At 45.7% G+C, this 27,423-nt stretch overlaps 1 protein-coding gene and 1 pseudogene across 5 annotated transcripts in view; both read left to right on the top strand.

Annotated features, from left to right (window-relative positions):
- MCF2L2 (MCF.2 cell line derived transforming sequence-like 2) overlaps window positions 1-27,423 on the top strand; it is a 2,345,299-nt gene that overhangs the window by 182,875 nt on the left and 2,135,001 nt on the right. The gene's annotated exons all lie outside the window — the stretch shown is intronic.
- Window positions 7,059-8,270, top strand: LOC146785969 (protein FAM221A pseudogene; annotated as a pseudogene).

The raw sequence follows: 27,423 nt of genomic DNA on the forward strand, positions 1-27,423 counted from the left end.
CCTTTTCTTTCTTTTGAAATACCCGCTCCCTACCTGCCATCCTCTACGTGCCTCCTCTCTGGAGTACAGCCTGTTCTAAGCCGCATGCCTATCTCCCTTATCCTTTTATTGAATTCCTTTACATTGTCCACACCTCGTTTCATAGTTCCCAACCTCTCTATCTTTGAAACCATACCCCTGCTACGTAACAACCCCCGTTCTGCTCTAGCATATCAACTCATATCAGCCGCCATTTGCATGAACTCTTATTGCTCCCACTAACAATCAAGCCTACACCTATGAATTGAATCTACTCTCATACATGGAGTTTTAGGTCTGGCTTGACAGTGCAACTTCACCTGACCTTTTAACCTACACCAATATTATTCTACAGTTCTTTGCTTCCACACGAATACATATTAATTCCCATGCTATTTACTCGTAGTGCTTCACATTACCATATAACATTGCTTTAAAGCCAGACCTATTGGCATTGCCAATACTTATTTTGCTTATCTTAGCTACTACACACAGCCATATGCAGATCGTTCAGGCCTTGATTTAAAAATAACAGTCCAGCCCAAACTGCTACGCCACATCCTCTCTGCAAGGGAGCTGAAACCAACAACCCCGTCCCTGTTTAAATCACAGTAACACACCCATATTAAAATAATAAAGTAAGATTAAAACTCACATTTATCTGGTTTTGTGCCGCATACTGCACGGTAAAAGCAATGACTCCACACCTCCTATACCTGTATCAGGGCACTGATGCCCACAGGGGTTTATTCATTCTGTCTTCAGTACAGAAAGTTAGCGCTCTACATCATTAGTTTACAATTTTTTAATAACGCTTTGTAAACTGAGAGGATTTTCCATCACGTTTCAAGAGTGATTTTCAGCCAAATGTATTTAAAAAAAATTGTAATAATGATTTACGGTATCACATTTTTCAAGCAAATTTGGAGATTATATTTTGCAAAAGGAAAGCACTGAGGAAACATATAATTATTGCTACAAGTCGCTGATCTGCTAACTTAACCATGTTAATTGTATAGCTTTCCTTGCTTGTAGATTGTCTGGCCTTGATGGGAAAACTGGCCCTCATGCCCTGATTTAGGACCCTTGAGAAATATCTATCTCAAAAATGGATTTATACAATATACTGTGTGAACTTCATATTGTGTAAGACACATATTACTTCCTTTTTTGGAGGCTTAATAAAGGTATTTGTGAAAGAACTGCAACATTTTTGGGTTTGTGCTACTTTGTACTCACAAAAAATGACTGCATGATATTAGATGTTGTGATGAATAAGATGTTTTAGCGAATGATGCAGGTTTGCATATGTTCAACATGTGTTTAATATTAGGATCTGTCTTTCATCCTTCTGTGGTGAATAAAATGAGTTCCACCTAGTGGGCTAACAATTAACATCTATTATTCACCAGTAAGATGCACCTCTGGGTGAACGTGTGCTTTACAAATACAAATGCTATTATATCACATTAAGCCAACAAACTCATTTGAATTGGAGTATTTTGGGCTGCAGTAAGTGCTTTTTTTGTAACAGAATTAGAAGCCATTCAGACAAAATATTTGGCTAATATAATTAAATATTCAAACATTTGGGAAATATGTAGGGCATTTGGCCCATTCATGCATGAAGCGGCCCAAGTTATGGCATTTAAAGGGGTGTCTTCTTTAGTGGAGAGGGTTAATAGACCATTATTTTTTAAAACAGTTTCTGATGTTTATGGTCCAAAACCCTTTTATTAAGGTCACTAAATTTTAGGGACTCGACCCACAAAGCAGAGCCGCTCTTTTTCTCTTGATCTTTCTCTATTTAGATGAGAACGCTGGGGTTGTCAAGCCGCTTCTCCTCATTTTACACTTTTGGGGGTTGGTGTCCAAACATGAAAACTGCTGCTGGTGCATGCTGTCTTAGTCAGTGATCTCAATACTGTGTGTCTTTCTTTTTATTTTACTATTCTGACTATTCTTTTAGCCCTTAATGTGGCCCAATGAATCTCCACTATGCACTTACTTAATGAAAGGATGGCCCTCCAGATTGCCACGTTGGTAAAAACTACAAGGGGTATTTTAATTTTCTTTTTTTTATATGTTTTGAGTGGGAAGAGAAGGGGGCTGTTGTAATCTACTGTTGAGTATCATGCATCCTTCCCATTGGTGCTCAGTGTTGTTCTCTTCCACTTGTAAGGAAGAGAGGCCGCTGGTGTAGCAGAATACTTGGATACATTTATTGTACAGAAACGAGAGCCGGTAATACATCAACCTCCAACCAGGACCTCACCAACTGTATCCCCAATGCGTCTCCCACACAATCGACTCCCTATTACATTCCACCCCAGAACACCATGATGTCAACCACTTAATACCTCCCCTAACAACCCATGCCAATGCATGTCACCACCACACTTCTCCCTCTTTTACAATAAAAAATCTGCAATAAAGACGAATAGTAGAATTGTAATAAATACAATCATAGATGGCTCTTCAAAACCATAGACTTGCGTTATTTCTCTCAGTGGAAAACGACCCCAGGGTGCACTCAAATGAGACAATTTAATGACGTTCAAACAAATGTTTATCCAATTTAAATCATGGTTTATTGAAATGTATTTTTCTTTCAATATTATTATTCATCATGTATTCCAAACGTTATGCCCAATGCATTTCGGGCCTAGCCCTTCTTCAGGGATCTTTGTATTCTGCAATTATAAATCAACAATCTTTAAATAATTTGCTGGTACCATCATAGTATACAAATCTATTCATGATGAATAATAATATTGAAAGAAAAATACATTTCAATAAACCATGATTTAAATTGGATAAACATTTGTTTGTACGTCATTAAATTGCCTCATTTGAGTGTACCTTGTCTACCCCACCTCAACCAGGTGTGCGATCGTCCTAAACCCATTGGATTTCATTTTAAAAACCATAGACAATACATTCTAGACATTAGATTCAAAACAGTTATTTAATTCAATATCTTCAAACAGCCATGGTTGGCACTTATAAGATGCAGAAATCTTAAACTGAACTATAGCATTGTTACATAACAAATTCATCATATTTCTTGGGTAACATTACAGGCCTGCCCACGTGAGTTGACACACCTGAACAAGAGGGATCTTGTATATCTTTGTCACGTGTGATGACCTTGTCCCATGTCACTTCACCTCCACATAACCCCTCCTCTCTCTCTTCCCAGACAGCGTGTGAGGTCATTAGAATGTTGAGAGTGTTTGTGTTTGGATCAGTTAAGTTGGAGTGGATGGGCTGAACAGCAAGGATGGTGCTCTTGGTGGGGCTTTACCTGTAACCTGCATCTGAGTTAAATAAACCTATTTTCATACCCTACAAGGATCCATCTTCATTGTAACATTGTCGACGTTTGACGAAAGAAACTGCATGTGGAAGTGAAGAGAAACTTAGCCTACAGCTGGAACTAAGAGGACGAACCAAGAGGAAGACGAATAGATAAAGAAATTGAAGCTGGAAGGAAACAGAACAGCCCTGGAAGCCCCACCAGTCTCCTTTTAAACGGACAGCCCACAGTCAAGAGAAATCTGGGCATGTATCTCTCATTTAAGTGGACTGGTAGCATTTAAGTTAATTGACAGTGCTAAAAATGCTGATTCAGTGTGACTTTTCTACCAACAGTATTGAAGTTGGCAGTGTGCAGCATCTCACCATTTTGGTATACATGCCAGTGAGGAATGAAACCGACAGCCCTGAAGATAAAAAAAATGCAGCAAACAATGTAAGTGAACCAGCAATCAAGTTACAGCTAGTGGAAACATTTGGTGTTTCATGTGCTGAAAACAAGACTCAACACTGGTGAGGAGTGAACCGATGAGGCAAGGAACATCGGACCTGTGTAAGCTTTGCGTGGCGCAAGTACCTGCACTTAACGGTTGCGTTACATTGAAGCCTGAGTCACCCTGAATTTCACAGTTGCTGGTGATTTTCACCTGGTTTGTGATGCCAGCTCGTGTTGTGTGTGGCTATTAGCATTTTAGACCAGGTGTTTACATTTTAAACACAGTGCGTGGAGTAAAGCGCAAGCATCTTAAGAGTGACCAAATACATTTAAATGCAGCGTGTGGAGGAAAGCACGAGCAACTTAAGATTCAGTGTTGCCTTTTGAAATGATCTGTGCCTCACCGGTACCCGCCTTGGCTTGAGCGCATGTTTTTCACCATTGCACTGATCTTGCGACGCCGTCCTGCCATGTTGTCGCATGAATAGAGGATATAGATCGTGCTTGGAGGATGCTAGAGTGCTGACTGCATTGTCGGCTGATGCACTGTGACGTATTAGTGAGAGTAGCACAGGCACTCTTTCTTGTTTTTGCTGTAAATGGAAGGTCTAATGACCACAGGTGGCCATCTTGTGAGGAGCACAAGTATACTACAGTATTCCAAGAGCGAGGGGAGGTACGCACGTGTGGCAGTCACCAAGAGCAACATTAGAACCTGCAGTGACAAGGCAATGAGCACGGCTGACAGCATGATTTCTATCTGCGCGGCGTATTTAAAGGGAAAAAGTGGGAGGAGCTCATGTGTGTGTGTGCGTGGCTCATCCTGGGCCCTTGGAGCTGTTCCTCGTAACAAGAGGAACACGAAGCTCCTGGAACAATGTGGCTGAAGGTGAGTGCAGGGTTCAGCGCTGTACAAGGGAGTGGCACAAATGTTATCGTGGGAGCGGCATTCTACTGACTGTGACTGGTGAAAGTAACTGCCCACTTGACTTTTGGAACATGGCAATGTGGAACCCAAATCACATTTCGGGTGAGAAACTGCTCACCGGTTTTGGAGAACATTGTATTACCTGTCATGGTCATGTTTTTATTGTCAATGCTAGTTTGAGCGACTGCTTAATTGGATAATCTATGTCATTCTGAGTTTGATGTCCAAGTTTATGGTAGTGAAGGCCAGGTGTGATGTGCTTTATTTCCAGTGCCCTGTTGAGTTTGGGGAATGTTTTTATGCTGTTCTATGCTAGAGTCACATGTGCTAAATGACATATTAATGTCTTGTGATTAGTCTTCATGGTCCTTTTGTGTATGCAGAAGGAGGCGAGTGAGTTGAGTGACGTGTTAGTGTGGTGTCTCGTGGTTAGTCTTCCCAGTTCTGGTGAGTATGCAGAAGGGGGAGAGTGAGTTGAGTGACATGTTAGTGCCCTGTGATTAGTCTTCCTGGTCCTTTTGTGTATGCAGAAGGAGGCGAGTGAGTTGAGTGACGTGTTAGTGCGGTGTCTCGTGGTTAGTCTTCCCAGTTCTGGTGAGTATGCAGAAGGGGGAGAGTGAGTTGAGTGACATGTTAGTGCCCTGTGATTAGTCTTCCCGGTCCTGTTGATGATACAGAAGGGGGAGAGTGAATTAAGTGACATGTTAGTGTTGTGTGATTAGTCTTCCCAGTCCTGCCTCGTGTGCATAAGAGGGGAAGAGTGTGAGTTATCTTCGTCCTCACGTGGGACCGGGTTTTGACCATCCTTCGAAGGGTTTAAGGATGAAGGGACAGTGTGTTAAACCAGAAGTTGTAGAGTTGACCATCCTTCCTAAGGGGATTAAGAAGTAGGGGAAGTGTTAAGCCCAATGTTTCGGTGTGTGTGTGTTACACCCCAGTGATATATGTCAATCCTTCCTATAGGGTTAAGATTGGGGGGTTGTGTGTTACGCCAAATGTTTTAGGGGGTAAGTTGTTACACCCCAATGCAGTAGATAGTAGGTGAAACCCTAGTCCTGCTTAAGTGAAGGGAGTACTTGGGTTACACCTCAATGCAGTAGAGTGTGGAAGAAGCCCTGCTCCTGTTTGGGTGTTTGTGTTGTGGAGGGTAACGGACTGGTCCTGTTTGAGTATATGTGTGTGGAGCAGATGGATGAGAAGAGAGGTTCTGGTTTTTCTGTAAACTTGTGTGGTAAATTTATGGGACGTATTTATTACATGTGGACTTTACCATCTTACATCCCATTGGATTTTCTATTGTCTCCATAAGGGGGAGGTGTGTTGTAATCTACTGTTGAGTATAATGCATCCTCGCCGTTGATGCTTATTGATGTTCTCTTCCCTGCTGCTCACCCGGTGTGTGAGGTCATTGGGATGTTGAGAGTGTTTGTGTTTGGATGAGTTCAGTTGGAGTGGATGGGCTGAGCAGCGGGGATGCTGCTTCTGGTGTGGCTTTACCTTTAACAGTGAAAGGATGGCCTTCCAGATTGCCGTGTTGGTAATAACCAAAAGGTATATTTTAATTTTCTTTTTTATATGTTTTGAGTGGGAGGGGGGATTTGTAAAACTAGTGAGAAATTCCGGCTTGACAATTGTTTTTGCCTAAAAATAGGGTAAGATAGCACAGTAAGTGAAGTATTTGATGCTTAGATATATGTGCGGCCTGAAAGGTCACTGGATTTAATACAAACTGGGCTCACTCTGTGTTTCATCCTTCTGACATTTCTATATTGGGAATCACTGTGTTGTTAATGGGAGATTTAGAGTGCTACAAAACAGTAAAAATGTTTCAAGAGCTGTATTTAAACAAATTATTGTTAGTAGCAAACAGCTTCCATTTTAAATAGGGAAAAGCGACGTGCTCCGATTTCACCCTTTTTGACGTTATGACTTTATTCTCACTGGAGAGTCACCAGGTTGACAGATATGTGAGCATGTTTTGTCAAGAAATCACAAGTTTAGTGTGACAACATTTGTTATGTCTGGGCGTAAATATGACCTAGACTAGTGGCATACCCTGTTGTGCAATTTGCGAACTTTTAGGCCTGAGAATGCAGATTTGTATTCAAATCCTCAAGCTTGAAACACATGCAAAGTTTGAGGATTCCCAACCTGGTTCCATCCGAGACTGCTGCCCATCGACTGAGTCGTATTTAGCCTTCCACTACAACAGGCCACGAGCTGCGTGATTAAGCTTACAGGTGGATTGTGACGTCATTGTTGCGCGACCGGAAAAAGCCAAGCTAGAAACGCTGCTACCTACTTCTCCGTTACCAGGACAACAGCCTCAGCACCCTCCAAACAGAGGAAGGTCCGACATTCCTCCTCTAATGGATGAGAGAGAGAGCGAGGGGGAGGTGGGAAGACACAGGCCGAGCGGGGAAGGAAAGGAGACGAGAAGTCATGGAGGGCACTGAGAAATGTCAAGTAAGGGCAGCTCTGACGAGCGTGCCGCTGCGTCTGTAAAACAAAGGCACAAATATGGAAGAGCAGCGGCTCAAGACAGAGGGGGGTGCCACGGGGAATTCGGGGATGGAGGCGGAACTGGTCATCCAAAGCGCCCGATCCCAGTCTAGTGCGGAGGTTCAGTTAGCAGCCGAGTCTAGGGCGACGCTGGAATATGAGGAGTACCGGCGAATTGTCGGCGACGACGACCAAGGCAAACCTTTCACACCACAGGAGTACGAGGACTACAAGAAGAGAGTGATCCCCATAAGGCTACGGAACAGGCTGTATGTGAGCTGGAGGTCGCCCACTGGCATGGACTGTAAGCTGGTGGGCCCAGAAACCCTGTGCTTTTGTACCCACAGGTACAAGCAGCACAAGACGGACTTTGAAGAGCTGCCAACAGAGCGACCCATTCGATTACCCTGCAGAGTGGTGCATTGCCAGTGCAGAGGGTACCTGTATGTGCCTCTAAATGGTACCTCCCCCATACGTTGCAGGTGCAAACATTTTGCCAATGACCACAGCGAAGCAAATGGCCACCGGTGCAAGAAATGTTCCAGGTGCCCAGGTTTTCATAGTTTCTTCACTTGCGGGTGTGACAAACCAGTCTATTTGCACAAGACCCTAGTGGAAACTAAAGAGGAGCGCCTGGCACTTGGGAAGCCAGTGGGGCAAGATGTCCCGTATGCTGCAATGGGAGGCCTGACTGCATAAGAGCGAAAAGGGGGGCGAGGCTCTTGCCTACTTGGAATCTTCTGGGAGTAGATAGGACCACCCAGTACTAAACGCACATGGTCCACGGTTAGCGGATGACTCTAATAGTACTTCTCAACCAGTCTCAGGCGTAACCACTGCACTGAGGAGGAAGACCTGGCTTACTTTGAAAAACGCTACAAAGAACGATTGACAAGAGAACATTCTTCAAAAGGCTTGAAACCAAAAAAAGGACCCACCCAACCCAGACTGAAACAGCCATGACCATTTTTAAGTCATCAAATATGCTTTAATAATGTAGCAAACTGTTACATGAACCTTTTCGTTACATGCCTGCTTAGTCTGTATTATTAAATTCTAGTTTTTGGAGACCTGCCAACTGCTAAAATCATTTCACCATGTGATGAGGGGTATGGCATTTGAGGAGGCAGGGCTTTGTGTTGAGCTCTAACTGTGTGGCACTTATACTTCTCCCTCCAAAAAGAAAAAAAAATAGCATAATCAAAATCTTCTCTGCCTGCTGCCGAGATTGTAGGGCGATTGAATAGTCCCTAATTGACATCAGCTGTGCTGATCCTCCACTCATTGACTTGAAAGCAACTTTGGGTATGGCTTTCCAGCTCGACTTGTGTTCTGCTGTGCGATATTGGCTCCTCACCGTTGACAGTGTAAAGGAAGCTAATATTGTGTAACACATTGTGGCATAGTGTGAGTAGGGTTGCCACCTGGCTGGTTTAATACCGTCATAACCGTAATTTTAATATTCTGGCCAGTACAAATATTTGGAAAATCACCTAGAGCCGGTATTTTTTCCCCTTATCAGTACATACTTTAAACAGTAAATATAATACAAAAACACTTTAAAATGTGTATAGCAGCGCCTTAAACGACCCCTGACTAATAATTAAAATAAAGTCAGAAAGGCCAGGTTAAAAATGAACAAAGACAATTTCATGTAATGTTCTACTAAAGAATTGTGTCTGGGCCTTTGCAGGATGGTAAGCCTGAACACATGGCTGGTATTTGTCTCTGGGAAAGGTGGCAACCCTAAGCATGAGTTTGGCAGGTCTGTGTTTGAGTGATAAGCAGCCTATTTAAGGCTTGCAACTGAAATCACCAGACGTCCATAGTCCAACATCTGCCCCATTTTTAAATTAGCAATGATGTAAACAGTTGGATACATGCACTGTGAAGTGACATATTTACTGGAAAAAGACTGCAAAACGTAAAATAACAATATTTTTATGTCCCTGTGCATAAAATGGGATTTTGTGTCTGTTTGATCATTTTACATACTTCTACTTTTAAAATGTACTTTGGTCCATCTAGTAATTTATTAGCATCACTACAACTTACTTTCTTGGGTTTCATTAAGGAAGTGTTCAGGAAGCATGGCAGTTTCTGTTATAGCATTGTAGACACCGTTGTTAGATATATGGCAGCTAGTCACATTATGGGTACTAACCTGCGGGCAAGAGTTCTTAATGAAGGAGAAGAGAAATTATCTTTGCAATAATACCTATTCATATGGCCACTAGCAATATTAAAATGCTTGTTGGAGTCTTAGGTTCTGATTATAAGTGGCCAGTTTATTGGGATCGACCTGGCCTGGCAGTTCGGTCTGGACTGTTCCCATGAGGCACAGGGTCAAGACTGATTTGCATATGGTTGGGCCTAAACTGGGGAGGCGTAGTGGGCAAAAGGACGATGGATTTAACCCAGATCTTTTGACTGGGGGAGAATATTTGCATTGTCAGCATTCCGTCCATCATTTGTTTGCTGTAACACTTTTCGCCCTAAGTGGGATGGGTATGTCCAGACATGGGTCCCTTGCTCACTATGCCACTGGATTCAAGCTAGCCTGGCTGAAGAAGGGTGACATACCCTGAAACCAGTCCCAGGATGCTTGTTTCTGGTCCAGGGAGGACCTGGCCTGGCAGTTCGGTCTGGACTGTTCCCATGAGGCACAGGGTGAAGACTGAATTTCATATGGCTGGGCCTAAACTGGGGTGGCGTAGTGGGCAAAAGTTCGATGGATTTAACCCAGATCTTTTGACTTAGGGAGAATGTTTGCATTGTCAGCATTCCGTCCATCATTTGTTTGCTGTAACACAGTTGGCGATAAGGCAGGCAAATTGCTGGCATGGCTGGACCGCAGAGAGGAGGCGAGTAGCGGTTGAGATTGACACGACCAACATTCCCATGTAACCGCACAGCAAGACATTGCGGACGCATTTGGACATCACTACCGCTCCCTATATACTTCCCGTACGATCTATTCAGAGGAGGAGGCCTTATTTCTACTCTGTGATATAGACGTGCCGGCTCTTACTGCGGAGGACACCTCCTATCTGGAGGGTGATCTAACTGTGACCGAAGTAGAGAAGGCCATCCATGACTTGTGCGGGGGAAAGCCTCGGGTCCCAACGGGATCCCCATGGAATTATTTAAGCTGACGGCGAACATAAATGCCCCTTATCTTACAGATATGTACCGGGAGAGTAAAGAGATTGGAATCCTCCCCGAAGACCATAGACTGGCCACTGTCATTGCCATCCTTAAACAGGGCAAGCCCGCAGATCAGTGTTCTTCATATAGGCCTATTTCGTTGCTCAATTGCGAGGCGAAAATCCTCGCTAAGGTCCTCGCCACTCGTCTGTTGCAGGTTCTTCCCACCCTGATCCACCCAGACCAGTCCGGGTTTATGCCGGCAAGAAACACATCTCCTAATCTCCGCCGACTACATGGAGCACTCTGCAGAGCAGACACTATTAGGGAGGATGCCATGGTGGTGACCCTGGATGCTGCATCGGCCTTTGATACCATTGAATGGTAACGCTAAGGATGCCTGGCCTCCACCTTGGGGGTGCCCAGGAGTGGACACCTCACAGGGAAAGCCAGGGTGGGTTCCACAGCGGTATTCGTACAAGCGCCTTGAGACCCTTGCGGGTGAGTAGTGCGCTATACAAGTATCAATTTTATTTTACATGTTTGCGGTGCTCCGCAAATTCGGCTTTGGCCTGGAATTTATTAAATGGGTGCGCCTTTTATATTGCCAACCGTTGGCACAGGTGGTCGTCAATAATCAAAAGTCCCCTGTTTTTCCCCTGGGTAGGGACACCAGGTAGGGCTGTCCCCTATCACCGCTCCTCTTCGCCTTGGCCTTGGAGCCCTTGGCGGCGTGGATCCGCTGGGACCCAGCTATCAGGGGCCTGAGATGGACACACGGATGGGAGGACCGTATATCTTTGTATACAGATGATATCCTTCTCTATCTTGCCTCCACAGCGAAGTCGCTCAACGTGGTGATGGACATATTTCACATCTTCGGTAGATTCGCAGGTTACAGGATCAACTGGTCCAAATCTGTGCTCTACGTCCTTAGTGGGCAGAAGCCCCGACTCCCCCGTGGTTCCCTATTGACGGAGGCCGTGGAAGGGTTTAAATATCTGGGTATCCAAAGACTTGTCCCAATTCTATGAGACTAACCTCCAGCCTCCGCTAGAATGTCTCAAATCTGATGTCCAGCACTGGAAGTCGCTTCCACTAACCCTCCTGGGGCAGGCCGCATTATTTAAGATGATGTCCATCCCCGACTTCTATATGCCCTGCAAAACACGCCCATTGCGGTAGCCGTGTCGTAGTTTAGGGAACTGGAGTCATTGGTGCGGAAATTGTTATGGGAGGGTAAGCCCCCGCATTGCCATGCAAAAACTCACGTTGGGGTGGAATGACGGTGGAATTGGGCTACCTGATATGAGAAGGTATTATTGGGCCTCGCAGCTCGCTGCCATCAATCAATGCCGTTATAGACAGATGGCTCCTCCCAGGAGGCGGCTTTGAGGGGGCGTTGTATAGCAAATCTCCGATATCCGGCCTGTCTGGTCCGACTGAACATGCTGTGCAGGTATGGAAAGACGCTACTAGAAGCCTGGGTTGGGAGGGCAAGCTCACCAGGGCCATGACGCTCTGGCACTGTGACCGATTGGGTCGATTGACGCGTTCCTAGGGGTTCGACAAATGGGAACTCATTGGCATCTCCAAAATTGGGGACCTGTGGAAGTCGGGCGAGGTCATACCATTCTCCCGCTTGCAGCAAGACTACGAAATGGCCATTTCTGAACAGTTTCAGTACTTCCAAATCAGGCACGCTCTACTTGCAGTTCTCCCCAAAGGGGCTGACCTCCCAGAGTCCTCTTCGCTGGAGGACAGAATCTTAGATGGCGATTTGCCTGAGAAGGCCATATCTCTCATATGTAGAAAGCTCATTAACAACATGCCCGATCCCCTTCTCCATCTCAGAAGTAAATGGGACCACGACGTGGCTGGGCTGGATGACGAGGAGTGGCGAGCTGCAGTGGGGTCCCTGCGGGAGGTCGCCATCTCTTCCAGACTCCGATTGGTCCAACTGAAAATCCTTCACAGAATATTATGCCCAATACAGTAATTGTGTGCGACACTGTGGGCGTATGGTGATGGAAGTTCCTATTTATGCCTCTAGGGGGTGCCCGACGAAATGGTCACAAATATGGGGGTCATGGAACACCTATCGAGGGGACATATGTGAGCCACCTGGGAGCGGGGATGAGAGTACTGCTCTAGTTGTATAGTATGTGACATTTGACGACACTTATAATGTACTGTGCAATGGGTTATTACTGCTGTATCAATGTGCTCTATAGACCTTTTGAGCATTGTAGTGCTTTGATCGTTTACATGCCTTTTTCAATAAAAAGATTTATTACAAAAAAATAATAATAATACTTTACACATTTCCCTAAGTTTAGCCTCTGATCTGTGCCGTGGCAGCCACTGGATTGAAATCAGGTTAATATAGTGACTTTTGAGGTTCACCCTGAGAAGCTAGTGTGATTAAATAATGATGCACTCTCTTACACAATGGATATACCAATTTTATTGAAAAAGTTCTTTGACTGTCTGGAGCATCTTTCCCCAACCCATCAGAGAGCATCAGTCTCACCCACAACACTTTCTTGCAAGGTCCAAATTGAGACTGATTAGAATGTTTCTTTTTTTTACCAGGGCTGGTTTTTACCAGGGCTGGTTTTTACCAGGGCTGGTTTTGATTCCTAGTTTGGCTCTAGTCTGACAGCAGGAGCTAAGGGGCCTGAGGAACTCACCCGTTCAACACTCAGAATCTCAAGGGATGAAAAACTCTTCTTCTGAGTCCTGATGACAATTTTGTGCCTGTTCCTGAAGGACTTCAACGCGACACAAACTTGACTTTTTAAACTTTATTGCTCTCCTTTGTTTTTAGTGAAGCCAACAAAGTTCATGTTCTCATTATGGGTGTACTTTCTAGGGTTGAATATTCTTTTTGTTCTACAATCATATATATCTTTTTTTAGTAATGAAACAAAGTTTATTAGTACAGACGTCCTTAAAACATTCTAAAACCATAAAACACCTATACACTGTTATATCGACATAAAACCCACGAGCCCCGCAAAGCAGCTCACCCTATACAAATCCATCCTTTAAATTCTGCTTGACAGCGAGTATAAAACATGTGGTTCCTACTGACACATCAAGAAAGTGTATACCAGACAGCAGCACCGTCCAACCATAGAAATGATTGCTAGCTTAAAAACAAGGGCCGTAAAAACTTAATATGGGCAGTGATATAGAAAACACAATTCATAAGTACGTGAGACAAGGAGCATTTTACATTCAGGGATCATGTTCAGAATCCATGACCATCCCGGACCACATCGCACCATTTCCCGGAAGAGAAGATTGGGTTACATCCTACTCTCACCTTTAGAATTCCATTCCATAGCCTGGGGTCAGGTATCTGGGCCCAGTAGGGGAAGACTGTGTACTGGCCAAGGGTATTTAGAGAGAAGCTGATAGAAGGCTTCCTCCTCAAATATGTCAGGTCCAGAAAACCTTTCTCACGGAAACTCTCGAAGCTGGTTTACGGGGTAAGGGGGACAAGGCTTTAGTTATACCCCCATGAGAATGTATTTTTTCAAGATCCTTTATCCCATTTCTTGCTTCTCTTGCCCATCTTCTTTTGCTACCTCGTATGTCTTCCCAGTACACTTTAGACACCTTTGGGCCTTCGTTATCCACTGATAACTTATTAGAAAATCTCAAAACCTGGGAATTTGCCAACAAGTTCCAGGAAACCAGGTTCAATTCTCTCCTTATTCCCTGAACCATGGTTTCTGGTGGCCGCAACAGGAGTCTCCTAAGACAGCCCCCTCCATTGGATTCCAATCACAGGAGGGGTCCAGTGCAAGTACCTCTGCACCATACAATCCCAGAGGGGGTATTTTCCCTTCATAAGCCTTCATTAGGGGTGTGAGGGCAAAGCCCCTATATTTCCAATTGAATTTAACTAAACACCCCACTTGTAGCATGGCCCACTGCTTGACACACCCCTTCTGAATAGCTCATTTTAGGTTCCTATTGAAGGACAACCCTAGATATTTATAAAAATGTACTACTTCCACCTTCCGAGCATTCAAGTGCCATTTTAAATTATTTGCTTTTTCCCCAAAGCCACTCAAATCCGTGTATGTTCCAACACAGGGTTCTCAGATTGGGAGATGATTCCTCCCTCTTTGGCCCACTAGGCCAGTTGTCCCATTACAATGTCTCGGGAAGCTTCACTAAGGGGGGAAATCTATTTCCCTGCTCCCACTATAGAACCCCACACTGCTCTGTCCATCTGTCATTTTCAAAAACCACCCACAGATTCTTGGTGCCTGACCATCTTGCCTCGCCTCCGTGTCAGTTGGCCGCAGCCTATCTGGGGGGATAGGATATAATTTGCTCACACTTACTGGGGGCCACCCTGCCATACCTACTTAGGAAGGATGAAGGGTTTAAACCAGAATCTGAGTCAAAAGCCTTAGACTTCTCTCTAATAGGACCCCTGACTTCAGTGTGCATGGATGCAAATGTCGCCACATGTCCAGTAATCCATTGTCAGGCACGAGGTCACGTAATAACTTATGCGATCTGGTATAGTGCTGTGGCGTTGGGTTTGACCTGTCCATTTCTGGGTTAAGGGTAGCGTTAAAGTCCCCCCCCCCACCATATTAGATGAGTGGAGCCTATGTCAAGAATCCTCCCCCAAAGCATGGCAAAGAAGTCGGGGTCATCGATATTGGGGCTGTAACAACAAACTATTGTGACGGAGTCTGTGCCAAGCCTTCCCCCAAAACATGCAATGACGACCTTGTGAATCCTGTGTCGACCCAGCAGGAATAAATGGAGTGCCTTTTTTTATAAGTATGGCCATGCCTCAGGAGTATGAGGAAAATGTCCTGTAATCTGCCCACTTCCCCGCAAATGATGGTACCTGAGCGGGGTTTAGGTGTGTTTCCTGGAGTAGGATAATTTGGACGTGATGATGGTCCAAGTAGGCCAAAACTTGCCTGCGTTTTTGTGGATCACCCAGCCCTCTGACATTCCACGTCAGGATGTGTAAATTCTGTTTAGTAGTTACGTCGGCCATATGAAGTGGTCGAGTCTTAAAGTTGTAGCGATGTACATTCCACAGCAATAAGTTCAGTACGGTACATACAAGGAGAATGTCGTCTGTGTCTTTTTCAGTACTGCATCATGTTCCATAACCATACCCCATCCCACCCCCACCCACTGTAGCATCCCAAACATGCCAGAATATCTAGTCCCGCCTCCACCCGCATAACCCAAAGAACATACATTATCCTGCATTGTTATCTGCAGTAAGGGGGATCAGCCGTAGGGGTGAACTCCTAGAGGCAGGAACAGTGACACCCTCCCCTTCAAGTTACAGTTCGATGGAGAAACAAACTTGTTAGGGTTAAAGGTGCTCGGTGCTAAGTGTCATTCAACGCCAGGAGGAAATTTATCTGGACTTGGAGCCTCCGACTCTACGTTCCATCAGGAGGAAGAGCCCACAGTCTGTTGTCCTATCAACTGGAGGAAGGTTGCATCCTCAACCAAAATGAGGAAAGCAAGCGTGTTGGTACACCCTCCCCACAAACATTACGATCAAAGAGCACCCTGAGCATTCTATGCTCTGTCTGGAGAGTGCGATCCTTGTGCACGTTCTTGTGAAGCGTGCCGATTGTTAGACCGTTTGATGTGTTTCAAGAAGTCGTCTACCTGTTGAGGGTTTGAAAATAAATATTGCTTGCCTTGGTGGGTCACCCTCAGCCGAGCTGAATCCATGAGCGCATAGTCAATTTGTGCTTGCCGAAGCTTCTGCTTAGCGTGGGTGAACTTCTGTCTTTCTTCTTGTACAGCAGCCGTGAAGTCAGGGTAGAGAGTGAATGCATTGCCCTGGAATGTGAGATTCCGTTTTTCACGTGCCACTTTGAGTGCCGTATTACGGTCGCGGTGGTTGAGCAACCGTGCGATTATAGGGCATGGTGTGCTCCCAGGCGGCGGTCTAGGGCCCAAGGATCGGTGCGCCCTTTCTACGATGAATTGGTAAGATAATACATCAGCTCCGATTGTTTCTGGAAGCAGCTGCTCAATGTACTCCTCCATCCTACCAGTATTGTTGCTCTCCGGAATACCGATCACGCGAATGTTATAGCCGCCGCTGCGCACTTCGAGGTCTTCATTTTTGGCAGCAATGACGCAAAGAAGTTTATCCATCTGTGCCACTTGTTTTTGTATTTGTGCTGTGCTGTCCTCTGTGTTGGAGATGCGGCGCTCAGTCTCTTTTATGCATTCCTCGTGTTTGTCAAGTTTGTTGACTATTGCGTCCATTCGGGCGTTTATCATGTCCATTATGCTTTCTATGGATGTGAGGCTCTACCGCACAGCAAGGAGTAATTCCTTCATGTCCAGATCCCGTGGCTGCTCTGTCTTCGGCGGAGGCTCCTCCTGGACATGGTCTGGATCTTCCTGCTGAGTGTGATTGCCTTTTCTCGCCTCCAATGTTAAATCGAGTCTGTTTTGCTTCCTCCTTGCCCATCATGCAGAGCATGGTGTACTGTATGAACAGGCGCCGTGAAGTAAGCAGCACAGGAGCCCAGGCGCTGGGATATAGGGAAAAGAGTGGTACGAAGAGCTTACGAGAGGGACTGCAGGCAAGGCCCCACAAGGGTAACTAACAATGTCTTTTGCCTTCCAACTGTGCCGTGAACAGAGATCAGAAGAGGCCATCAATGTGGGTAGGCCGTAATCGCTGTTCAGTAGTGCATGTGCAGTGCCTCAAGGGGAGTCCTGACCACGTTGAGGCAATGCAAATCCAGGAACAACACAAGCACCCAGCGTACAGCCCCTCGGGTGCCAGCTATAGAGGGGGTGCAGCGTCAGCCTTCTCGTGTTGATCTTGCGATCCTGAGCATTCCGCTCCCAGGAGAGTCGTATATAGGCTGTGCCTATGTGGCCGCTCACTGTCACCCTCCAGATGTGAGGACGATGCCGGAGTAGGGCTGCAGCAACGCGTGTTGTTCGGTGCAGTGTTCAGTAAATTGCATCGTCTACTCCATGCCACCAGAAGCTCTCAGGAGTACATGCTGCCTCTTTGTACCCCCAGGTGAGTAGCCCAGCGCCAAGCCATGCGCGACTGTGGATGCTGTCTGCTCCTCCAGCCTCGCCAGTAAGAGGGCTGCCTCATCAACTGTGCCCCTCGCCGAGCGCACGCCATGCACTACGGTGCCAATGCGAGTCGGCTTCAGATTAGGTGCGGAGGTGTGGGATCCTGTCAAGCCACGCTTATTTAGATATGGCTGAGTTTTTGTTAGTGGGGGCAGCTGCGGCACGTTTGGCTTCGTCTCGTGTATATCGCTCGTACGAGGTTGCATACCTATCATGGATTTGCTTCCGGATTGAGTAGAGTGATTTGGTATTGTTGCTACACTAGTTGATCAAGACATATAGTCCGTATAGTATTACGAGACGGGACCTGTGATTATCTGTAACAGGACACAATACAGGGTCACATAACCGTTTGGATCATACGCGACAACGGATCATCTTGGATTTTCTATTGTGATTTTTGGAAGTCCTTAATTTTATTTGGACTATCCTGTTCAATATACAATATTGTTTTTTTGAGTTCATCAACTGATTGTGGCCTATGAATCTAACAGACCGCATTGCGACTACTTTCGAATATCGCCTTGAAAAAGTCTAGGATTAGACGTAGCACGTGTCGGCAAGTTTGTGTGCTGGGAATATTTATTGAAAGAATAAATAAAAAGAAATTGAAAATTGACCGATGACCTCTTTGGACTGCTCATAGTATGCCGGATGTCTCACTAGATTGGCCGTATGAACTGATGTTGACTTTTGCATTAGAATTTTGATCTATATAGAACTTATCCAATACTCTATTTGGATTATTGTTAAGCATAAAGGGTGTGCTGCCTCAGCTTTGTTCTCAGTTTTAATTATATGCATGTTAGATTCTAACAGGCTAACAATACCTCTTGGTAGTAGGTGTTTCAAGCTACTCTAGCACCCCGATCTAACTTTAGTGATATACTGACTCAAATTTATTAGCTATTGTTAAAAACATATCATAGATTGATTGTGCGGTTTCTTCCCTTTCAGGGAACACTACTACCTATTCTCTTTTTTCTATGGCTGAGGTGAAGCTTACATGCTCCGCAGGTGCTGCAGGGGTCTGTATGCGCCGAGGGTGTAGTGGGTAATGCGCAGGAGATGCTTGTGGCCCACTCCCGTTTCTTGGCCTGTTGGTCCCAAGGGGAGTGTTTTACAACATCTGTTGCAGGCCGGCAGTCTTCGCTCTGCAAGCGTGCAATAGCGCACCGGGGCCGTTAGGTATGAGGTTTTTGCGCTCACTCACTAGCCGCGTGGCCTAGACGTCACGTGGACGCCGCGGCACTAGCGTAGTGCTTGCAGCCGGCATTGAGGACCAGACATAAGCAGTCCCCCCATCGCTGGTGAAACTGAGGATTTCCAGCAGCCAGCTCCTGCGGTCAAGAGCCTCCAAACTCGGTCCGCTGGGTCACTGGATCCAGAGCAGCACTCCGGTATGTAAGGTCGGGGAGGAAAGCCCCCAGGGCAGGATAAATGCTCGGATTATGCGACCGAGCCACTAGAGCCTCACGGTTGTGCGGCCACTATGCTTGTGCGCCACCTAGTGCAGCGTTGCAGGGAGAAATAAAATCAATGTTTGATAATTCCCTTCCTTGATCCCGACCTGGAACTCCACAGAGGCTAGATCATCTGAGGATAGCCCAGATAGGGAGGGGATTTGCTGGAGTATGCTCAGAATTATTGAGCTATTCAGGGGGTGTATTTTTTTTTTCCCCCCAACGAATTATATCCAGCAGCAAGACATAAGAACCAGGCTCAAGCATAGGTGATTTCTCTGGCATAATGGTGACTGCTTTGTACATTCTTTTTGTTTCAAATAGATTGGTCTCCTTTCCCCTGACAGGTGCTTCGGAAACTTTGTGTGCAGTACCGCAAGCTTTTATCGGCTGGGTATTCCTAGCTGGCTGGTTACTACCATGTGTTTTTGCTGCAGCCCGGGATGGATATCTAGAGCTATTGTAGTACCACTGGGCGATGCGTCCTGATTTAGCCTGGGGCCCTTTTGTTGTAGGGGCTCTATCCTTAACTTCTTTCTTCCACTCTTTCCTCTGCCCAGCTTTGGCTCTAATGGTCTAGCTACTCTTTTTGTTCCTCTAAACCTCTGGGAGAGATAGTAACTTGAGGAAAACTTGGGGGGACCAAAGATTTGTGGCCTTTTCCTGACTAACATGGGGTGTTTTGAGATGTAAACTGAGTCCCTCAAATTTAGCGGCGCCCCTACACCCTTTGATGTGCTAGGCCTCTGTCCCATTGCTTCCCCAAGGTAAAGTACCTTAGTTTCCATTCCCCCCCTTACCATTAGCAAGCCTATATTAGGTTTGAGTAACTCAGTCAGAATATCTTTCAGATGTTTCGACTGAACCACTTGATTTGAGCGAACAGTCAATAGTGTCTCTAGAATACCCCGCGGTGTGTATTGCATAAGCAGCATTTTGTACAACAGGGATGATAAACCAGATGGCTGTATATTCGCTGACCTCCCAGAGAGTCTGGATTTACATTAGTCACATGAGTGCTTCTGAAGCAGTGATCTGCTCTGGTCCTGGGGAGTCGCATTATGTTGAGATCTGAAAGCTTTGGACCTTCAACCATCAAAGGAGTAGAAGACAAGGAGAGGATGAGAGTCTGGGCCTCTGTCCAGGTTGGTCGGAAGGGACGCCTTCAGGATATACTGTGGCTGGTCATAATTATCTACAAGTGCCATTCCCTCTTCTTCTAAACCTTGTGCTCTGGGAGTTCAGCTGACTACACTTGGTGAAGAAAAAGAGCTAATGTTGATGTGTTTAGTAACAAAGTCCCATATTGAGGAAACCAGGAGCGTGACTTTTCCCTTGATACTTTTGAGTTAATCTGGTCCTGTGATTTTTTTAGCCCCCCCCACCTTTCTCCTCTTACAGCGCCTCTACCGTACTTCCCCTTTTGACACTCAAGTAAAGCTCTCATATGGCGCAGTACTGGTGGTGAGGTACATGACACAGGTTTCATAATAAATTCAAAGATGCCAAATAGACCACAAAAATAGCCACTAGGGCCTATGTAATGGCAAAACAAAAGGGGAGATCACTTACCTCCTCCTTTGTCGCTCCACCGAGTGTCCACTGCCACCGCCACCACCACGCCTCACTCTGCTTCTTAAGAGGTAAGCAAGGTAAGAGAAAAGGCTGATTTCTACCAGATAAGGAACTCCAAACTGTTGATGAGCTGGGGCACGGGCCGCCAGGCCTTAGGAGTTAAGACAAGCTCGGTATGGGGCTCAGGCACAGGACCTGGGAGGTTCAGACTACCCCCCCACTACCCTGCCGCACATCTGGCACCCCCAGCTCCCGAAGTGGCTAGGAAACAGTGGCGGAGGGATACCTACATTACCCCTGGCCCCCAGTTGTGGCCGGCATGACTCGCATGTGGGGTCGCACTGTTTCATGGGGAGGAGGCGGGTGGTTTAATAATTTTTTTTTTTAAACTTACCTTTCCAGGTCCCGCGCTGCCTCCCTCCCCTAAGACAATTACAATGCTGCAATAGCAGCATTGTGATTGGTGGGGACAGCGCCTATGGGGAGGCCATTTTCTCTATGTAGGCTGCATGCAGCCTACATTGAGAAAATGGAGAGTGCGCATGACTGGTTTGGTCTGCCCTCACCAGTCAGGGCCCACAGCATTTGGCAAGCCAATCTTCCCGACCTGCCCGCCCCCAACCAGGCATACCCTTCTGATCACTACTCCCCGACCCGCCCACCCGCAGGCCCTCAACCAGGCATACCCTTCTGTTTTCTCACAGTGCAAGAAGCAGAAACATAAAATGGTATTTAAAATACCATTTTATGTTTCTGCTTCTCCCACTGCAAGAAAGCAGTGGGGCGACGCTCCTCCGCCCTCATGGAGGAGCCGTCCTTACTGGCCCCAATACCCTTCGGGCATATAACCCCTATTACCAGTAGAAAAACGTTCTCCCTCCCGGCGGCTCCCACAGTGTATCTACGTCCTAACTTTCTGATGGCAAATCCAAAGCCTGAAATAAGGCTAGCAGTTTCCATTCCTGTATGGTGCTTATCTGACCCCCACGACGGTAGGCAGCTGCTGTGACAGCAATGGGCGTTTGGCGTCCTGCTGCATCACGGCTGCGTAGGGACGAAGCAGTGCGCCCACGAAGGAGAAAGCGGAAGTGGTTGGGCAGTTTTAAGGGTGTTACACTGAAAGTGCAATGTTTCCCCAAATTCTTCTTTCATCTAATGCACACAAAGGAGCAGTTTGGCAAAACAATGTTTAAAAAGTTTTTTAAGTAAAAGACTTGACCTGAAATCTAAAATAATTTTTAGATATTTGCTTGTTAATACTTTGAACACAGGCTTATTAGGCAAAAGAACCTTCATAGGCATTTTAACACTTCTTCAAGTATATCAACATTTTTAATAGTGATGATTATTTTCAATAAAGTATTTAGAACTATTTGTGATTTAGGACATCCTGCCCTTTGTATGTGGGCTCTCGGTTGGCATTACCTGTTTCCCTATTTAGACGGTGTAGTTGACATGAACATCTTCGATGTTGGCCACATACAGGCCAACATTGATTGGCATCCCGATCTGGTTCCACCATGCTCATCTAAGATTCACAACAAAGCCGTGCATTATTTTTTACAACCCGGCTTCCTCTCATTATCTTTGTTTGTCTTTGACCATGTACAGTGCTTCGCTGCCTTTTGGCTTGGTTCACACTATATAAATACCATATACATACATATATACTAAGTCTGACCTTTCACTAATTGACTTGGCTGTATGTTTTGTTGTAAAGCAAGCTCCAGGAAACTTTTGCTGGAGAAGCTCTCCCACAAACCTGTTTCCTTGAACTAAAAATATGGCAAGTTGTTAAATAAAACTAATTGCCCACTTTTGTTGTTGCCTGTGGGGAGATTGCCCCCACCTTCCCCTTCATCCCCTCCTCTTGTATTGTATCCCCTACATGTGTGATTGTGCCTTTTTCCCTCCCTCCCGCACCATAATTCCCAACCCTATACCTGTCTACCCACTTTACTTTTACCCATTCTTCTGTTCCCACTTTGTTGCCAAGCCCCCTTCATTTTCTTGTTCGGGATATTGTAAGACATAGAAAACAGACTGCCTTAACACCTTTCCCATTTTCATGACACTACTTTAAACTATTTTTCTGTGCCATTAGGAATTGTCAGAAGTTTTATACTTTAAAATACAAATAGCTGGTCTTCTTTACTGAACCTTGGTCTGTGCTTCTAACACCTTTAAATTATTACAATTGTTTGTTTTTTTGTGTTTAAATTATGTTGGCTTATTATTTTTCATTACTGTATTATATTTAGTTTTCGCTATTGCTGTTTTTATCCTGAAAGGGGGTTTCATGTAGAGGGTGTTTCCACAGTGTTTTTTTTTAAGGAAATCCAAAACAGTTTGTTTCCAGAATTCAATTACTTTTCACTCAACCAAACAGTGATTCTTTTTCATAAGTCCCAAGAGGGTGTGAAAGAGGAGATGGGGATGTGTTGTAAGGTACTGTATAAACACTACATCAAAGCACTGGGGATTTTATTTTAAACAGTGACGATATGTGGGACTGAGATACCCTATCTCTCTCTCTCTTTCTTTCTCCTTTAGATTTAACCACTTTACCTATTACTGTACACTAACACTATGATACACTCTCTTCTGTAGCCATGTGTTGATAGTACAAAATGTGGCTAGGATCTCCACCACGCAGGCTGACTGACAAGCGACACAGATGACAACCAGTAGCACCGTCATTTAACAGTGCGGTGAACCCCTGAAAATCTGGAACTTACTGAAGTTTGTTTTGGCACTATCCAACAATCACAAAGATTATAAGTTAATTCTTCGCAGGATGTTCACCGTTACTTCGTCGTCATTCATGCCTCTGTGCTCAATTCCCTCTTACACCCTGCTTTGTTTTTCATAACATTTGACTGAGGTGCCTTCCAGTGCCCTCTTTTTAACCTAAGGGACTAGTAGCCAAAATAAAATGTTCAGAAAACAACGTTTTTGTGCTAGATATTGTGATATACAACATTGGGACTGTAATCATTTTTCATAAGGGGTTGCAAAGGAATTATTCAGATAATTCAAGTGGCTACTTCACTCATCAGCAATTTCTGAACACTTGAACTTTGCTCAGTGCTTGTATTGGATACAATTTACCCCAGGAACCCAAAAATTAGGGGTCATTGGGTGGCAGAAGTGAGGGGGTGAAGTTGTACAGCAGAGCCCGGCACTCAACTTATACATTTATTTTTAAAAACATTTGCTGCAAAAAAATTGGCTTCAAGGACAAGTGACACTAAATGTGTTCTAGATGACTCAATTGGTCACAAAGGGAATTTATAAAAAAAAAATCTTACAGGGTTATAACACCTGCTGCAGAGGTCATTGTGTGCCCAGCAATTGTGAGGGGATTATAATAGCGGTAAGATAACTAGTGGTTAACTCAGTTCTGAGAGAGATCTGTCTTTTGTCCAGTCACACTTTTGATCCGTAAAGTAGAATAGAGGGTTAATGTGCCTGCTGCAGAGCACATCGTGGCACATGCAGATCACAGATATGTATTTTTTTTGGATAGGACAGTGGGCTACTGCTTTTGACAGTGAGATCATTTTGTTACTTCCAGTTCATAAATTGCAAGCCTTCTAATATAGCACAGCGATCTATTTACCGGCATCAAGGAGCTGCATGCAAACTGTAAATCATGAGTTATAAGATTCTTATTGGTTTTTTTTCAATCCGATATCATTCTATGATTGCAAAGAAAGGTTCCTTTGGGTAGAAATAAAGTCTTATTAGTACAGACAATCACAATAACTGTGTTAGGTTTAATATCCCGACTTTGCATTTCTCCCAGTCATTGACTCCTAACATATGCATTATACAAGTATGGATGATATGTGTATCCTACACTTTATAACCCTCATTGTTTAAGATAAAATTTCATGTACACTGATTTACACACTTGTATGATTTATTGTGCCTATTTTTGTAATGTAAAGCTCTCTGACACCCTAGACTAGAATGAGTAGTGCTATAAAAAAAGATTTAAAAAATAGTGGAGCCCATTTACATCATGTAGGACCTGGGGTCTCCAGGCCCTATGGGGCGGTAACGTGACACGAGCGGTCGGGCCACCAAAGGTCTGTGTGTAAAGCAACCATACAACACGCACCTCACATGCGACGAGGAACACACACAATAAGTGACGCCACACTGTAGAAGTTATGTAAATGCTCAAGTTTATCCAAGTAGATCACGTTAGGTGCAGTTCATGAGGTAGCAGTACATTTCATATGCTGATAATACAATAGCTAGCGATGTACACATCAGTCAGGAGCTATAAAGGCTGTTCATACCATATATGTATTTCATGAGATAACAGTACTGCCTGGGGCACAACTACCAACACGTAGCTGTACACGTGCTCTTCACCTTCCTGTCGCGTTGTGCGCGCTAACTGGTGACGACCTCAGAACGGGGCATCTAGCATGGAGAGCTACTCGCAACTAAGGACATTTAGCACTTCAAGGGAGAACAGGAGCAGCAGAGCGCTACTCGTAACTTCTGGCATCTAGTACTGCCATAGGAAACATGAATAACAGAGCGCTACTCGTAATCAATAGCGCGTAACATTTCAGCAGGGCATATGAATAATAGAGCGCTACTCGTACTCGATAGCACCTACACTTCAATAGGGCATATAAATAACAGAGCGCTACTCGGAATCAATAGCACGTAACACTTCAGTATGGTGTATGAATCACAGAGCGCTACTCGGAATCAATAGCACGTGACACTTTAATATGGCATATGAATCACAGAGCGCTACTCGGAATCAATAGCGCGTAACACTTCCATATGGCCTAGGCATCACAGGGCGCTACTCGGAATCAATAGCACCTATCACTTCAATAGGGTATATGCATCACAGGGCGCTACTCGGAATCAATAGCATCTATCACTTCAATTGGGTATATGCATCACAGGGCGCTACTCGGAATCAATAGCATCTATCACTTCAATACGGCATATGAATCACAGAGCGCCACTCGTGCTCGGGTGCAGTCAGTGTCTAACACGGGGCTGTCCGCAGGGAGCACACGGGACTTGCGGAGCGAGTCTCTGGCTCCGGTGCAGTTCGTAGGCACCGCGCTTCAGGGCAGACACGGGGGGTACCAGGAAGGGATCCCTCGGCGGGGTCTCTCCGTCGCGATGACAGGGGGAACTCCCACGGAGAGGGAACCCGGGCCCAGGGTGCGGTGTGGCTCCCAACCAGCAGGGGGCGCACCGGGGCAATCCCAGCCTTCGGGCTTACCTCGATCTCCGCGCTGGAAGGCGTCCGTTCCCGTGATGATGGGGGCACTCGTCCTTGGCCTCGCGCACTTCTCCTCACAGCTGCGACGGCAGCGACGGGGCCCTGGGCTTCTCCACGGGCCTCACGACACGGCAGGGTACTTCTTCCGGCCTCAGGGTCGCGGCGGTGAGTGCGCTGGCTTGCACAACACGGGGGGTGCTAAAGTTAAGGATGGGGTTCTGTGCTCGGCGGAGCCCGCTGCCGGGGGTCCCAGACCAGGGCAGGGAGCGCACGGGTCACAGCGCTAATACCTGGTCGATCCCCGGTGGATCTCCAATCAGCTTCACATCAGAGTTCAGGGGTCAGTCTGGACACGCAGTCTCAGTGCTTTGGCTTGTAAGTTTAGAGTTCAGTCTGGACACGCAGTCTCAGTGCTTGGCTTGTAAGTTTCGGTTCTTAGATGTCAGATAAGGTCTTGTTGGCGCAGATGTATCTGGCGCCCTTAAGGGGTTCTGTTGCAGGGGGGTAGGGATGGAGAAGGCGACTAGATCCTTCCTAGTCAGGCTGGGCAGAGAGTCTCTGGGTCCTCCTACTGCTGGGCAAGATCAGTGGGTTTCACAGGGTCCCTCACTCACTTAAGAGGCAGCATCTAGATCCTGTCACTCTCAGAGGCATAAGTCCCTGGCTAGGCCCTACCGCCTACACTCCTGGTGGATTCTTCCAGCTCTGCTTCACCCCAATGGCCAACTCACCACAAAAAGTTCCCTCCCTCACTTAAGTAGCCCTAGGTCAGGTGACCTCTAGCCAAGGCGGCAAAAGAAAAAACACACCTCCCTTCTAGAAGGTTCCAGCACATTCCAGGAGCTTCCCCACTCTACCTATGGGACAAAAAGGCGGGCTGGAGTCGCAACATTGTTGTGGGGTTCCAGCCAGCTCCTGGCAGCTAGGGTGCTACTATGAAAGACCACTCTGCAGTAGCAGGGGCCTGTGGCAGCCATCTTGGGAGAAGGGAGCACCTGCACCTTAACACTGATTGGCAATGAAAAGGCGCCCGGAGACCTAGTCCAACATAAAAATGAGGGTGGAAAAAATGAGGCACGATCAAAAATAGAAGGGGAGACCACCCTAGGGCTGACAGGTCCAACACATCAATATTTATGTAATTACTCATACTGACAGAAAAATCCTGCATTTTTACAATGCAAGCACTTCACTTACATATGGAGTTGGAAAAAGGTAAAAACCTGCCTCCAAAGCATAGCTTTTTAAAGCACTTAAGTGATAAGCTGTGCTCTTTAGTTTTCTTCCACTACATTGCCATCTAGGTGTTAGGCTCCAGAAGGCTCTCAGCCAGGCTGATATTCAAACTAAGAAAGGGCTGATGGAACTTTAAATCAGGCCTTTGTCTAAGCCCTGCTTAAATTGTAAATACCAAAGCCCCCTCCCTGCCTGCTTGTTGCTACTCTAAAAGGAATGCAGACAACGTGCAGGCACTGCTGAAATGTGTCCTAGTGTTGAGAAATGATCCCAGAATACATTCATCATGTTTCCTTAGCTTTCAACCCAGAATTGCTGCAGGACTGGGGAACCGGCAGAATCCCCCTACTTTCCAGCACTGACCCCGATACATGAATAAGGAACTGGTGAGACTTTTGTGCAAGGG

This window comes from Triturus cristatus, chromosome 11 (genome assembly GCF_964204655.1).
Source record: "Triturus cristatus chromosome 11, aTriCri1.1, whole genome shotgun sequence".
Lineage (NCBI taxonomy): Eukaryota > Metazoa > Chordata > Amphibia > Caudata > Salamandridae > Triturus > Triturus cristatus.